Source organism: Amblyomma mixtum, chromosome 5 (assembly GCF_055824585.1).
Source record: "Amblyomma mixtum isolate Tamu chromosome 5, ASM5582458v1, whole genome shotgun sequence".
In the NCBI taxonomy this organism is placed as follows: domain Eukaryota; kingdom Metazoa; phylum Arthropoda; class Arachnida; order Ixodida; family Ixodidae; genus Amblyomma; species Amblyomma mixtum.
The window spans coordinates 73,857,303-73,872,524 of NC_143016.1; the positions used below are offsets into that span (position 1 = coordinate 73,857,303).

The 15,222-nt window shown below is 45.6% G+C and overlaps 1 long non-coding RNA gene across 4 annotated transcripts; it reads right to left on the minus strand.

Moving 5' to 3' along the window:
• Positions 1-1,692: 1,692 nt before the first annotated feature.
• LOC149342673 (uncharacterized) lies at positions 1,693-8,536 on the minus strand. 4 transcript variants are annotated; one of them, XR_016283061.1, is made up of 4 exons: positions 8,263-8,536; positions 6,720-6,798; positions 6,077-6,151; positions 1,693-1,832 (listed from the first exon to the last, which is right to left on the minus strand). It is a non-coding gene; the product is annotated as an uncharacterized LOC149342673 (long non-coding RNA). The 4 variants fall into 4 exon arrangements; XR_016283060.1 differs by having other exon boundaries at positions 6,720-6,801; XR_016283059.1 differs by lacking the exon at positions 8,263-8,536 and adding an exon at positions 7,367-7,508.
• Between the last annotated feature and the right edge of the window lie 6,686 nt (positions 8,537-15,222).

Here is a 15,222-nt window from a genome sequence, read left to right on the forward strand (position 1 = left end):
TCTGTGTGCAGTTCAGTTTGGGATAGCAGTCTACAATGAGACAGTGAGTGGGACGGCAAATGCCTCCGGGTCTACTCAAGGAACACGCATACTCTTGCAAACAAATGTGTAAACATCTACCACTTTGGACGATATAAAACTGGCCACAGCTGAGGGGAATCTCGTACAACATGCCCGTTGGCGGTACTTTTTGAATGCCTCATGCCATGTGCAACGGGGGTGGTGTACACGATTCCTCTCGGCTGTGGTCGATTTTATACCGGCCAAATTGGTAGATGGTGAAACACTCCCTTGCAAGAGTATTAGCATTCCTTGGGTAGGCCCGGACAACCTTGCCTGCCTGTCCACTGTCCCAGTTGTAAAGACTGTTAACCTAAACTGAACTGCACATTATTATTGGATGAATAAAGGGCCAGTTGGAAAGAAATTCTCAAGGCTGTTGCCATCCTGAGGTCGAAGCCAGATAGGTGGGATAGCACGCCTTCTGTGTCCATTTTTCAGAAAGAATTGGAATTTGTTTCCCTCCCTAGGTTGTTTTTGCAATGATTGTTTGCAGATTACATGCGCAACTGATCCATATGAGCACTCATTTCTTCAATAAATGTTCAGTTGTCGTACCGCCTTGTGTTTTGCCTGCCTTTGTCCCATTCTGTTTTGCGGTTTTTCTAACGATTTCCAACCAACTGGCCTACAAGCACGTCCTAAATCTGCAAGTCCATTGCCAAAACTGTGACCGAAAAAAGCCATGCCACCCATGTTCGAAAAAGTGCCATTGTGTTAAAAAAGCACCAGAATAAGCCGACATGACGAACTGGTGGGAGCCGCCGGGATTTTGAGGCTCGAGGATTAATGGGCAAGAACACCCTCCGAAAAAAAGATTGCCTTTCTTCAGGATGTTTGACCTAGCCCTGGTTTTAAAAACATCTTGCATGCCTTGACTTTTCTGCCAACTCCTCTATTTTCGCATTTTTGTTTGCTTTTATCTTTAATACTAATTGAATTTCATATTTTGATATTTTATCTCTCTCGTTTTTACAGTAGCTCATCTTCCTCCTGTAGCCATGTTAATTCTTGGCTTCACCTTTGTTGCTCATGTGCATTTATTCCCCTTTTATTCTTTCAGTTTTTTAGCTCACTTCACCTTTGTAGACCAATTCTTGTTTGCTTGCCCAATCACCATTTTCTTTTCACGGCATGTTTTTTCTTGCCATTTTGCTTTTATTTCACTGCCTTTGATCTGTGTTTGCGTGTAGTGTTTTAGTTCCGTGTTATCAGACCAGTACTTGAAAATTTTGGTCAAACCGTTCCACTGTTTCACGTGCTGGTGGTCTTAAAAATGACTTGCTTAAAACTATTCCTTTAACCTTGTTATGGTTTCATCCTTCCCTGCTCTATAGTCTTGGTTTCTGTTTCTAGTTTGTGTTGTTTTCCCACTATTGGCCATATCACTTATTGTTGCCACGAGTGCATAAAATTGCCACCTGTTGGCGCCTGTGTTTTGGTTATATATGCAGTGTTTCGGTGATTCTGGAATAAATCTAGTCAGCACCTGTGCCCTCATATTTTTTCTTTCTGACCCCAGTCTGTGTTTCTAAGCTCTGTCAACCGCAAAGGATCAGACCAACTAGACCGACAGCTTGTCCTATTCAAGCTCAATGCGTACTTTTCAAAGAAATGCTATGGCGAAAACACTGTACTTACAGTAAAGCCAGCTTGACTGAGCGAATACCACTGGCAATTCGCAAATTCCCAGCCTGCTCCTGATTGCTGGCTCAAGCCGCACGCAACTTTGTGGCTTGCACGACTTCCACGCAACTCTTGGTCCCTTGAAACTGAAACATAGAGGGATGAGTGAGAGATATCAGATTTGATATGCTTGTATTGCTGCAATGACTAAGAAAAAACGATATTTTCCATAAGAACAATTATTATTTCACACTAGCTTCGCAGAGTAAACCTCGTTTATCACGACCTGGTTAACACTGACATACTGCACAGTCCCAGCCTGACTGCATCTAGTTCTATGGTGTCATATGCTTGTTAGCTATGAGCCCTTGGCCTTCCACCGGTTAATACAGACAACCACGGAATGGGCAATCAGCTCCGACCTTTTGAGTCATAGATACTCACAAGCTCAGCGGTCCCAGGGGTTCTAGAAATATTGGCAGGGCGACACAGTAACAAGCATTCCGCACCACTTGCTCTCGCTTCATTGCAAAAAAACTCTCACAGCAGACCTGTCCTCCATTTTGCAGCGTGAAAATAATCAAATTCAAAGCATGCACACAAAATGTGGACCTCTCTTCGAACAGAGCTTCAGAAATACGGGTATAATTATTGTAATTAAACCTACCTGCAGTTTTCAATTTATCCTAAAATTTTATGCAACTCGACAAGCAATAAGCATTAAAAAGGAATTAAAATAGCCAGCACTGTTTAAACAATATAGCTATGAAGAAATACGAGACGTATCCACTACTCTCCAGTGGTTCTTTAGCTTCATGCATTATCAATCTACACTTTCTTACAGGCACATTTGCACGCGAAACTTGGGTTTAACCCAATCTTGATGAAACTTTCTGGAATGCAACAATCAGGAGAAACCAGTTTTACTCAAAAACAAAGGGCCCTATATAATGCATCACAAGGCCGGCTAGGCGCACTCAAGACTACAGCCCCTTCCACAAGTCTCCAATTTGCCTGTCCTCTACAAGTTGCAGGATCCCTGTCCACTGCTTGTCGAATTTCGCTATCCCGCCTTGCTAGTTCTCCCACTGCCCTTCTCAAACTCTTGGAATTCTGTTGCTCTAGCAGATCATCAGCTATTGTATTATTTTTTGTTTTAGCACTACACACTCCATGCCAACAATGCTGGATAATGTACTTTAAATAGGTTTGTAGAGCGTGCAAGTGGCTTGCAGCTTGACGAATAGGTGAGAAAAAAACGCGGAGCCTGACAAATAGGTGTGAAAAAAACGTGGGTTATTTGGAAGAAATGGGCTTGGGCAGGAGATGTAATGCAAAGGCAAGATAACCAGTGGTCCTTAAGAGTGATAGAGTGGATTCCAAGAGAAGGCAAACGTACCAGGGGGCAGCAGAAAGTTAGGCGGGCGGATGAGATTAAGGAGTTTGTGGGGATACGGTGGCCACAACTGGTGAAGGACAGGGTTAATTGGAGAGACATGGGAGAGGCCTCTGCCCTGCATTGGGTGTTAGACTGATGATGATGACAACCTGGTGAATTTGCCTCGCAACAACCGCTGCAGCCTGATATTTTGTAGAGCAGCACAATGGCCTTCATTTTTTGAGTGGTGAAGTATTCAGCATTTTGTTTCAACCATGAGTGTAAAGGGAAGACATTTTATGTTGCACAAAATGAAGGAATTACATGCATACTGGGCTTTGGAAGAATGCCCTGTGGACATTACAAAACACTGCCATCCTTGCTTTATCTCTGCCAGGTAACAAAATTCATTATTCTCCAAATACTTTAGACAAAGACAAGCTGCCGTGCACTCATTCGAGCTCAGTGGACTTTCCCTCAAACCAATCTTCAGTAAATAATATCAGGATTAGGCAAAAGTAACTGTAGTGTATTTCAGTGAGTCAGTGCCTTTTACAGAAAGTTTTGGAAACAGAAAAGTTTATGAGCTTTGTGAGCACATGATTGCCCAATCTATTTACATAGTCAAATGGGAAATTTGCCTTCCTATTCAATTTATGCACATTCAAACAATATTTACCGCTGTAGGCCACATCAGTTCTGTACCAGGTAGCACATGCCAAAAAAAAGCCTTGATAGCGTAATAAGTAATGTGTGGTTGACTATAGAACTTAAAATCTAGGCCATATCTCTTGGATCTAATCTTGACATATTTCTGCATAATACTATACTGCAGATACAAAAAGCAAAGCAATAGAGAGAGACAGAGAAACTTTGTTAATGAAATGAACAAAATATTTTGTTTAAAATCACTGACCTGTTACTCAGCATGAGGGAGGAAATAAGAGGGAAAGACGAAGGAAAACAGGTGCAGAAAATTGTTAACGTTTAGAAAATAATAAATTTAAACAATTTTTGGAAATGATGTATCCATTACATTACTTGGTTTTAAAGGGTTTAATGCCACAAAGCGGCGCAGGCTATACAGGGCGCTATTGTAGAGGACTGGAAAATTCTTTAGGTGTGCTGACATCACACGGTACCTGGGCCTCTAGCATTTCGTCTCCATTGAAATGAGACTAGTACAGCTGGAATCAAAACTGGCTGGAATCGAACCTGCCTCTTCCGGGTCAGCAGCCAAGCACAATAACCACTCAGCCACCATGACGGCTCCCATTTGGGGTGACATGCATCAATGTGGTGACTGACGGGGCTGACAAAGTTCACTTCAGAGAGGGTGTGCATTGATGAGGTTATATAGTTCAATTCTCCCTGTGCCACATAATTAGACAGGTAAAAATTTATTATGAGCATATGCTGCCTATGGCAGGCCAAGAGATGTAAGACACAAAGCATATGTCCATAAAATGAAAGCAAGAGCACAATTTCCTGCTTTGAGTAACCGCTCCACTATCCAAAAGGATAGCCAGCTTCTTTAAAAAATGTATGTCCTGCCTATGTCCATTTATGATTCCCGCTCAGATTTTAATTCGCATTTATTTCCAACCAACTCAGTTCTCTCCCAATCTCTTATCATTAACCCTATGATTTTCCTGAGTGGTTCACCGCACTGTTCTCAATTTTAAGCCCTTTGTAAAGTACCCCACTTTTCCCGACAGCTTAGCAAAGGCAAAGCAGTTTAAAATTTCTTTTTGAGCATACTGCAAGGTGCTGCTCGTAACTTCTGAGTGCATGCCTAAGGCAATAAACCCCTTTCTTATTCTCCCAACCATTTCTTTCAAATGCTCTATATCTGTGCATGACCTGGCCGAGGTGTATTCTGTTTCGACTTCCAGTACCTTACTGCATTTCATAAAAAGGCCTCTTTCCTGATTATTAAGCATTGATTTAGCTCTCATTTTCACACTGAGTATTGATTGTCCTCAATCATTTGCAAGAATTCATCACTTATACTACAACTCACCATTAATACTACAATAACATGAAATCAAATATAACTGAGCGGTTCTCCATGAGTCTTCGCATTTCCTGAACCAACCTGCTGCTATGCAGAGAGGGTCACCTCGTCTAGCATCATCACATCTTGTTCAGGGTATGTGGGTTGTGCAAAGTAAACAACCGTTGATTTCAGGTCACTGCAGTCAAAACTACAAAGTAGCTGGTGCAATGAAATGTTAGTTCTAAGAAGGTCTGCTCGTTTTTTTTTATGCGGGCCCAAGTGAACACAGGCTAAACTGCATGCTGTTTGATGTCAGTGCAGGATAAAGATCCCCAGGTGGCCAAAATTATTCTGCAGCCCTCTGCTACGGCACCTCTTTTCTTCTTTAACTCCCTCCTTTATCCCTTCCCTTGCATCATTGTTCAGGTGCCTATCAAGATGTGAGACAGTTACTCTGTCACTTCCTTGGCTCAAAAACCAATTTTAAAATTTTCAAGGATACTTTCAAGAACGTAGAGGTACAAACTGTACAGTATAACCACATGCCACAGCAATAAACCAGCAATACATCTGCGCTGACAGGAGCTTGCCAAGTACGCTGCAAGGATGCTATGCCACGCAAGATTTGGTGTCATCATACAATGTTACTTTACTGACTGACATTTCAGTGTACAAGCAAGAAATACCATTAAAGTATTATTGTACAGCACAACGTTTTTAAAAGATAAACAAACATTTTGGCCCTTTTAGAGGACACACATGCATAAAAGGCAACAGGTGTGGAATAGTCACTGCACCTGAAGCAGGCTCAACTTTATAATAACAGCGCAGTGTCAAGAGCTACATGAGCGGCTATATTTCGTACAAATTTGCAGTTCATGTAATAAGCTGAGGTACTGCTGTAAAGTGCATGTAGAGTTCTGCATGCATTTTTAAACACAGCAGTGAGCCTATGTTGAAAATATTTTTCAAAACAGGCAGGTAAGGTATGCGTAACTGAAAAAGATAATTACCATGAATGGCTTGGAGGGATGGCACAGCTGAAGGCAGGAAGCACGCATGGCCCAGCAGATGCTGGCAGCTGGCAACTGCAGATAAATACGTCCCGACCAACAGCTGTCAGTGCCAATGACAATGTCATGAATGACAACACAAACTGTCGACTGCTTCAGAAACTAAAATGAGGTATTAATATAGGAACACAAAAAGCAATGAGGTGGCCCATGACAAAATAAATAAGGAGATTGTATGTGAAACACCCATACACATTCTTTGAGTACATTTACATGACTGTCATAACCACATTGAAAGATGAGCTGGCTGGGATACCGCTTTATTCTTATGCATGATGAAAAGAGCCCAACTATTCGAATATAGCATGCGCAGGCTTTAGTTAATTACTATTAGGGTGCCTTGCACCAGCGTCTAATGTATTCTTAAATTGAACATAGCACCCAGTCGACCAGTTTACCTCGGATAAATGAGAAGAGAAAATGCAAAAGACATGCATTCAATACCAAGGAGCCCGATATCTCACGTCACAACTGAGCATGATACGAAAATTAGTAGTGCAGTTAACAAATTGCACACAAATAAAAACAGCAAAACATTTGTCGAGTGGTAATGCAAGTAGGGGCAAGAGCAAAAAAAAAATACCGAAGAACACTGGTGAGTGAGGTGCAGGGAGGTCTGTGGGTAGGGTTCCGTGCCTGGGAACAGTTCCGAGCGCGGAGAACTGCTGCCGGCAGTCAACCAAGAATAAATAAGAGAAAGTGAAAATGAATAACAAACCATCACCAATTGCGAACGACCTGAAAGCGGGCCGCATAAGCGAGGCATACAGCAAAAAGCTTGAAATCCCAAATAAGTGTGCAGTTGCATCCCCAACAGTTCAGTGCCCTGAAGGAGAGGAAGCATGGACGCCTACAGTTCAGGGAAGACACAAGAACGACCTAACTGACATAATATTGCCAAATTCTGTTCCAATGGGGAAGCACAGATAAAAAGTTTACAAATGACTAGTACATATGCGCCAGCCTTCCACATGCGATCACTGTCTTCAAAATAATTTGCATGACGAATATTAAGAAGTAAGCACTGATCCGATGAGCACCAACACCGAGCAAAACCATCCGTCGTCTGTTCGCAGTTCGCCTAGCGCGAGTGCTTCATCGCGCAGCACTGCCGCTCATAATAATCTTCTAAATAGCACAAATCCATCCGATGGGTACCAGCCGCGAGCAAAATCACCCGTTGTCAGTTCCCTCGCCTGTTCTCAGCTGTCCACGCAAAAGCGCTCTCACCCGCGGCACTGATCGTCGTCTTCTACGCAGTACAGGTGCAGTGAAAAGTAAATGGAAGGCGCGACAGCGTGGCAAACCATGTCGCAGCGCTTTCTAACGCCGGCTCCGGAAAGTGATTAGCTCGGTCGCCAGGAAGCCGCGCGCGCTATCAGCAGATCCTTGTCTCGAGCGTACGGCTATCGCCGGCTCGAACGGATGCTTGTTGCTTTCACGGATTTCACACCACGGTTTTCACGGGCGCTGCCTGCCGCTAAATGCGTCATCACTAAGCAATGATAGCGCCGATGATAGCGGCGTCCGCTCGCCGCCACAAGGAGCACGGGCCAGCTGCTGACTATTTCAAAACGGCGCAAATCGCTCTTCAAACTCATCGCAGGCAACGCCCGTGAAATCCGTGGTGTCACATTTGAAAAGCAAGAAGCATCCGTTCGAGCCGCCGAAAGTGATGGCCGTACGATCGATACAAGGGTCTGCTGATAGCGCGCGCGGCTTCCTGGCGACCGAGCTAAGCAGTTTCCAGAGCCGGCGTTAGAAAGCGCTGCGACATGGTTTGCCACGCTGTCGCGCCTTCCATTTACTTTTGACTGCACCTGTACAAATCCATGCCAGTTGAATGTAGTAAACATTGTAGTTTTTCGCAGCGCTAGCAAGCGACCGCATAACTCTGTTGTGATCTCTGGTGGCATTTTTATTTACCACGGCACCTGAGTACTAAACGCAGACATAGACTATGAAGCAAGACTTGTCACGCAGGCTATACGTCCGTTCTTTTCAGGCAACGCATTATAGCTGAGGCGACCGCACGCAGACTGCCTCCACTGCCATCCCTATATAGCCGCACACTAATAACGCGTGTGAATACAGATCAGTAATAGAGAAGCGGTGACGGTACTCACCAATCATGCAGCTCATCCAGGCTTAGTAAAACCGCGCCGTCGTCTTCATTGCCTTTCCAGATGACAAGACGTCGTAGCGCTGCCTTTCTTCATGGCTTTGCCCGTCCAAACTCACCGATGTTGACTGGGCGTAATACTCGTCGTTGGCTTCCAAAACACACTTCTGTTCTTCACACATGTCCGCCGCACAAGCACTCAAACAATGCCATGAAAAGCCAAATAACACAAAACGTGAGGCAACGCACGCACTGACATGGCGCCGGCGCCAGCGGCTTTGCCCTTGTTTTTGCGTCGTTAAAAAAACTGCAACTCAAATGCGCTTTTTTACTACTAATATTTAAATTATGTTCAGAAGAAAAATACCTCAATTTTTTTTAATTTATTTTTTTATTAAGAGCGAACACTAAAGCGCTTTTAAATACTTTTGTAGAAGCTGCGATCCTGTGATCCCATCACCCAGGGTGCCCCGGATGTTCTAGCAGACGACGGAGCAGACGACGGCGCAGACGACGCTGTTGACGGAATGAAATTTCGTTTGCTGCCAGCTAAAATCTCTTAATTGTGACAAAACGGGCAAAGAAATGCACCGTACCTCAAGCTGGTGCATATCAAGGATATGTTGGACGTGAGCGGTAGGACTGAGAGCAGCTGCGATGCATTACTTTGACTGACGCGGGCATGCTCGACGGAGATTTACACGAAACTGAGGGCTTAACTGTGACCCGTACAAGCGGATAACTTTGATATCAACTGCTTTGAGAAACTACGCCGATAGTTGCGTCACACTTTAGCTGATATGCAACAGCGGCTCGCACTCGCCGCATCTTGCTCGCGTGTACTTTCACAATTGAGCAAGAGCCCACATGGAAGCCGATAGCAACTGTGTTTTCGAGTTCAGATTGTTCCGCGAAATACGAGCAGCTTGTTTTAGCACGCACTCGAATTGTAGTTCTCAGCCAGTGCGTCACGAGCGGTGACGATGGCCTCGATGACGAGCGTAAGAATCACCTTAAGGTGGCCGCAACGAAGCCGGTATCCCAAGCGTATATGTGAGCTAAAAGTTGTTTACCTGTGCTGCAAACGTGGGCTCAGTCGCAGTCCAGCCGCTAGCTGCTCAGTTTTCCAGCCTTGCGAGCCCAAGTCGCTGGCTGCTGAGCATTGCGGGAGCTGAGCTTTTAGAAATGACACTGCCCGCGAGCGCGCCGGGCGACAAGTTTGCACTGCTCCCTGGATGTCGTATTCGTCGCTAAGCCTGGCAGGTTTCATATCGATGCCAGAGCTGAGAGTGCTTTCGAACTGGCTAGCGGTGAGGTGCTACTCTCTTCACTGTACGTTGTACTGTGAACCATGTCTCGTAGTGAAATAAAGATATGCGCGGTTTCCGCGCTAACGGTGACGTCGAGGACGAGCTTAATAAACGCTGTAAGGCAGCAGATATTCGATGCATATATGTGTGCTAAATTTGTTCACCTATGCTGCATGCAAACGTGAGAATAAAGTCTCGCTCAGTCGCAGGACAGACGCTCGCTGCTCGATTTTGCAGCCTTGCCTGCTCAGTTCGCGAGCTACTGAGCCAATCATTGAGCGAGCCGAGCTTTCGGCAACGACGCCGCCCGCGGGCGCGCCGGCCGACGAACTGCGCGCTGCTCTCTAGCTTCCCTTGTCGTCGCTAAGCTTAGCCGATTGCACATCGACGCCTAAGCTGAGTGCGATTCGGAACTGGCTAGCACTGAGGTGCTACCCTCGCCACCGTTTTACTGTGAGCCCCGCGTCATAGTGAAATAAGCTCGGTTTCCGCGACCCCTTCAGGAGCAGAGCTAGCAGAAGCCAGGCGAGCTGCAATGGGCAGCAGAAGCGGCTGTGGGAGAAAATTTGTTTTGCTGTTATCGCTTCTACCAACAACTCGATATTGGCTACGATACTCTTGGACGTGAACAAACAATACCAGTGAATTTTTCTGACGCCGGCTTCCAGGCTGGCAGGCCGGTCCCGAGAAGAGCGCCCTTACGCTTGCATGGCAGTGGCGCACGTCAAAACAGCCCCGACATTCTACTCTTCGCTCAGGTTGTCGTAGCACACTGTTAATAGCCAGGGACCAGAACACTTTAGTGGACCGAGCGTGAGGGACCAGAACACTCTAGAGGACGAGGCGCGAGGGCGCAGGAGACTGAACCAAAGCGCGCGATCGACTGACGTCAGTCCCAAGACTTCTCATTTCACGTGAGAATCAAACGAGCAGGCGAGCTGCAGGTCACTCTTGTAGGTGTGAGGAAGTGTCGTGGAGCTGCTGCCCGATCGCAAGCGACTGCTGGCCGCATGGCCTTTGCTGTTGCGAGTGTGAATGGACATTAAACGCACGTTTACAGTAGGGAGTCACAGAGTTCGCGCGAGTTAATTAAGCCCCTTGGTCACGGAGGGGGAGCCCCGAACTAATACATCCTCATGGGGAAGTCACTCACTGACCGAATTCTTGCGGCGCGACTTCATGTCGCAGAACTCGCCACCCAATCCTTGGCGTCGCGGGGTAACGCCACGTCGACTGGCAAATATTCGGGTTCTTGCTCCTCCGGGAAATTACAGCGCAGGCGCGACGCAACGGTCCACGCGCGCGCCCTTTCTAGGCGTCCGTGTTCAAACACGCTCAAGGCTGTACTGGGCCTTAGGATTCGTACGCTGTTCTCTATATTTAGCGAGATGGTTGTGTCACTGTCATGAAATTTTCAATGGAAGCAATGAACGAAGTCGTAAGAATATATATATTTTTTTTCATATTTTATGATGATCTTGCAGCATGCGCGGCTAAAAACTGAAACGTGGAAACTTGATATGGGAGTCGCCTTGATCATTTATACAGGCAACAGGTCATGCGTGCGTAACATACATGCTGCCTTTGTGATAGCAGGATGATTACTGCGAGTAATCTTCCAGCTTTTTCGCCATCAGGTTACTCTCATTACGTGACGTTAAGCGACGCGTATATGTGACCTTAGCCTTTTCTCCGCATGTGGTAGTGGGTACAGTATGTTGCGAGACGCACAGGTCACTGCAGCCACGAGTACACTGACCTTCAGTAGCGCTATTCGTCATGCTCGCGCCGGATGGAATGAAGACGCTCGCGTCATGCCACTACCGCAAGCACTGCCTCATTCACAGGCACCGCTAGCATTCTCGCTGGTGCATATGCTTTCTCTTGAGCATGGTCTTCTTTCGCTCACACTGTCATGTGCGAACTGAAGGGAAGATTGATTGCGAGCGGCGCCTCTCATCCCCGCCAATTTTCGTGCGGCCGGTAGCTAGGTAGGGAAGCGAGTTGCAAACTCGAGTCGCGTTTGTGAATTAACACTTCATTTAATTCCCTCGATGATCGTCGCCAATCGATCAAAGCAAGTCGCATCGTCTTCGTGGCTCGCCAAAGTGCAAGCGATTTAACATGAAATTGGTGAATGTCCGCCTATCACTATCCCACGATGGCGCTACAGAAATTCGAGATTTCTGTAGAAAACCACAATTACCATCGACTGCAACCTCTAACACGACACTTGCCTCGACAGATATTTGTCCCAAGACAGAACCCACGACAGATATTTGTCCCAAGACAGAACCCACGACAGGTATCTGTCGCAAGACAGATACCTCGACAGGCAACTCTGTCGAGGCACGCAGGCCCTGTCGCGCGGCACGACTCTCCCTGAAGCACGACAGCACCTACGACAGAAACCTGTCGCGCGACAAATCCTGCGACAGGCACCTTCTGCACACTACAAAATACAGGAATGATGACTGTCGTGCGACAGAACCCACTACAAACATTTTTGTCGCGAGAAAGAACCCACGACACGAGCCCCTGTCGCACGACACAATGCACTACAAGAGAGCTTGTCGCGCGACACAAAATTTTGTCGCGCGACAGATACGCGACAAAAAATTCTGTCGTACGTTTTGATCGGGTTAGTTGGTCAGATTAATATAATCGAATGGAAGGTACTCGAAAATTCTAGAAGGAGATGACTCGTGCATACTAATAAGGGCAATGGAGCCGGTTCCTACCAGAGTTTTGGCGGCAAAATCGCAAGAACATTAGACACTCATTGTACACGCCATAGCAAGCAACCTAAATGCTGTCGAACCACATTCTTTAAGAATGTGGTTAAAAAGACCCCAAGTTTTTCTTTATAGTTCATAAATATGCTATTAGCTCCTGTGCAGTTAATTTAATAATTTTATGAATTGGAAAACTAGCTTAATAGTTATTATGAGTTATTAGGTTTTTTGGTTAGTTTTTTTATTTATATAGCGGATTTATGTTTTCCAGTTCTACTGGTAAGCTGTTCCAGAAAGAAAATGATGAAAAATGAACTGTTTGCTTAATATAATTGATGCGTACTTTAGGGAGATTTACATTTCTTTTAATCGCAAATCTTGTAGCGTGAGCGTTTGTAAGCTCTGGTTGTAGAATGGAAGGAAATGAGATGCGTCTATTAATTAGTTTGTAAATGAAGATACTACGGTTATGGTGAACACGCTCAGGTACGGAAAGAATTCTCAAAGAATGCAGTAATGACTTAGCATTTCAATCAAAAGAGCTGAACGTTATTATTCGGATTGCTTGATTATGAATTGCTTGTAAGGATGTCAAATGAGGACTGTAAGAGTTACCCCAGCATACGATACAATATGCGAGATGCGAATGTATGAACAAGTTCTAAAGTGCTAATAATGTGGGCTGAGTAAAGTATGAATGGGTTCTGAGTAAAACTGTTGAGCCATAAGCAATCTTCGATCTGATGCAAGCAATGTGAGAATGAAATTTCAGATGGCAATCTAGTTGTACTCCAATTGTGGCCAAGAAAACTTGTCTCCATTATCTTCTGAAAACGCTTCTTTTTTTTTTCTTTTGCGCCTCATTTATCTATCGGACTCTATTATCCCTGGATTTTTATCTTTATCTCGCTCATTGATTAGGTGCCAGGCGATTGTGCGTTTATTGGCAGTCTCAGTCTGTAACGGGCGCAGTTTATTTCAGTGACCACGGGCGTCGCGATGATCTGTAAACTCCCGAATGTTGGCTCTAACAGACTGTCGGTTTTTAATACTGAAATCTTGGGTTGCTCAAGCAACCTTCCTCAATTTCAAATAAAAGTTTTCTCTCTCTCTCTCTCTTGGGATTGGTCTGCACCCGCTTTGCTTGAACCACCTTCTTCCCTCTCAATAAATGTTTATTCCTTCCTTCCTTCCTTCCTTCCTTCCTTCCTTCCTTCCTTCCTTCCTTCCTTCCTTCCTTACTTCCTTCCTTCCTTCCTTCCTTCCTTCCTTCTTTCCTTCCTTCCTACGGGAAGTTTCGTAACTGGCAAGATCATAGAGGTCTGGTTCACGCAGAGGAAGGCCCTCAGTTACCACGCCTTCTCTTCAAAACCTTCTCACTTCCTTGCGAGATGCTTTGGCAAGTCGGTCCTTAATTTTATACCACAAGCTGCAGATATACTTTAGCGCCAAGAAATTGCGAGACTGAGCGTACACTCTCGAGCAGCACAACGCATAACTGAAACACTGTATACATTATACGCGTATACACAAGAATTATACACGCTCGTTGCCACCACGAGCACGTTGCGCTGCCCACAGCAACCGGTCTGCCGTCGCTTCGTTCGTATCTTTCATCATCTGCCTGCAGGCGGCGACAACACGTGGTGAGGAATCCACCGCTAATAATCGAGGGACTTCCTCGAGTAGTGGTGCCAACGGTGTAATTAGCTCGGAACGTCCAGATACGGGGAAAATGTGTGCGGGGCTCCTTCAGAGGGGCCAGCATAGCCGCGCTTCCAGAAAAGTGTGACCTTCTGCACCGTGTTGTGTTACCCACTCATTTTTTCCCCCTTATTAAGTCCTTTCCGCTCCTCCGAATCAGTTAGATGAAAAAATTACAGACACACTCGCGAAACACCGGGGGCGGCTTCTGCATAAATGCATTCCCCACCCGATTGCCCTAACAACAAGCTCGTGTACTATATACTCTAAACAAGAATTACCTTACAAGAAACTCAAAAGGGGGAAACAAAGAAACCTGAAGGGGAAGCTAACAGCCAGTGTACGAAAACAACTTGTTTTAAGAAGTCTGCGGTGCCTCAAGACAGAAGGTCAGCAGTTGCTTTTTAAAAACGTTAGTTCGACCATACAACAAACGAGAGAATGGAAAGTGGTGCTCGTTATGACATATATGACGGAAACCAACAGTCACCGAAACCATAAGGAATGTATTCTTTCTTTTTATTTGTAGCTATAAACATAGTTAAACTCAGCTGACTGCTAGAAACAGCACGTGTCAAGAAGTAACAAATGCTGCAACTTGAGCCCGTTGTAAGACTGAGGGCAACTCCAGGATAAACAACAGAGCTATTTCTACAGCATTCGCCCCGTTCTCCATTGCGCCCAAAATAATGCATGCAAGTCTAAAGCGCAAACATCCTCCTCCCACCAATGTATGTGCATTTAAAATGCAGGTACGCTAAAGTTCCCAGCTACTTTCATTGCGAACGCATGCATGTTTAACAGAAGGAGGGCAAAGGCGTTGGGGAATGGCGCGCGCGCCATGGTTGCACCCAAAGTATGCGTGATAAGGAAACAGACTTGAACGTGAATAAACATCGAGAAACAGTGCACAGGGAAAACAATGTCCCTGTCAATGCGATGCCAAGCTGCAACGTCGCAATCGCGTTCCCACGCTGCTTAGCGTCGAACGTACGTTCGCATTAGACGACCCTGATGCACGAACGATTCCCTCCGGCGCAGCTTCAGGGGAGCCATCCCGCGAAGGTTACCGCCCGCGTGAGTATAATCCACTTGGTGAAATAAAAAAGAACGAAAAAGCAGACTAAACAAAATGAATACAGTGGCGTTAGCATTCCGACGAATTTTTTTTCGCTTCGTCGTACGACCCAGATCACCATGGCTCGCGGCTGCATT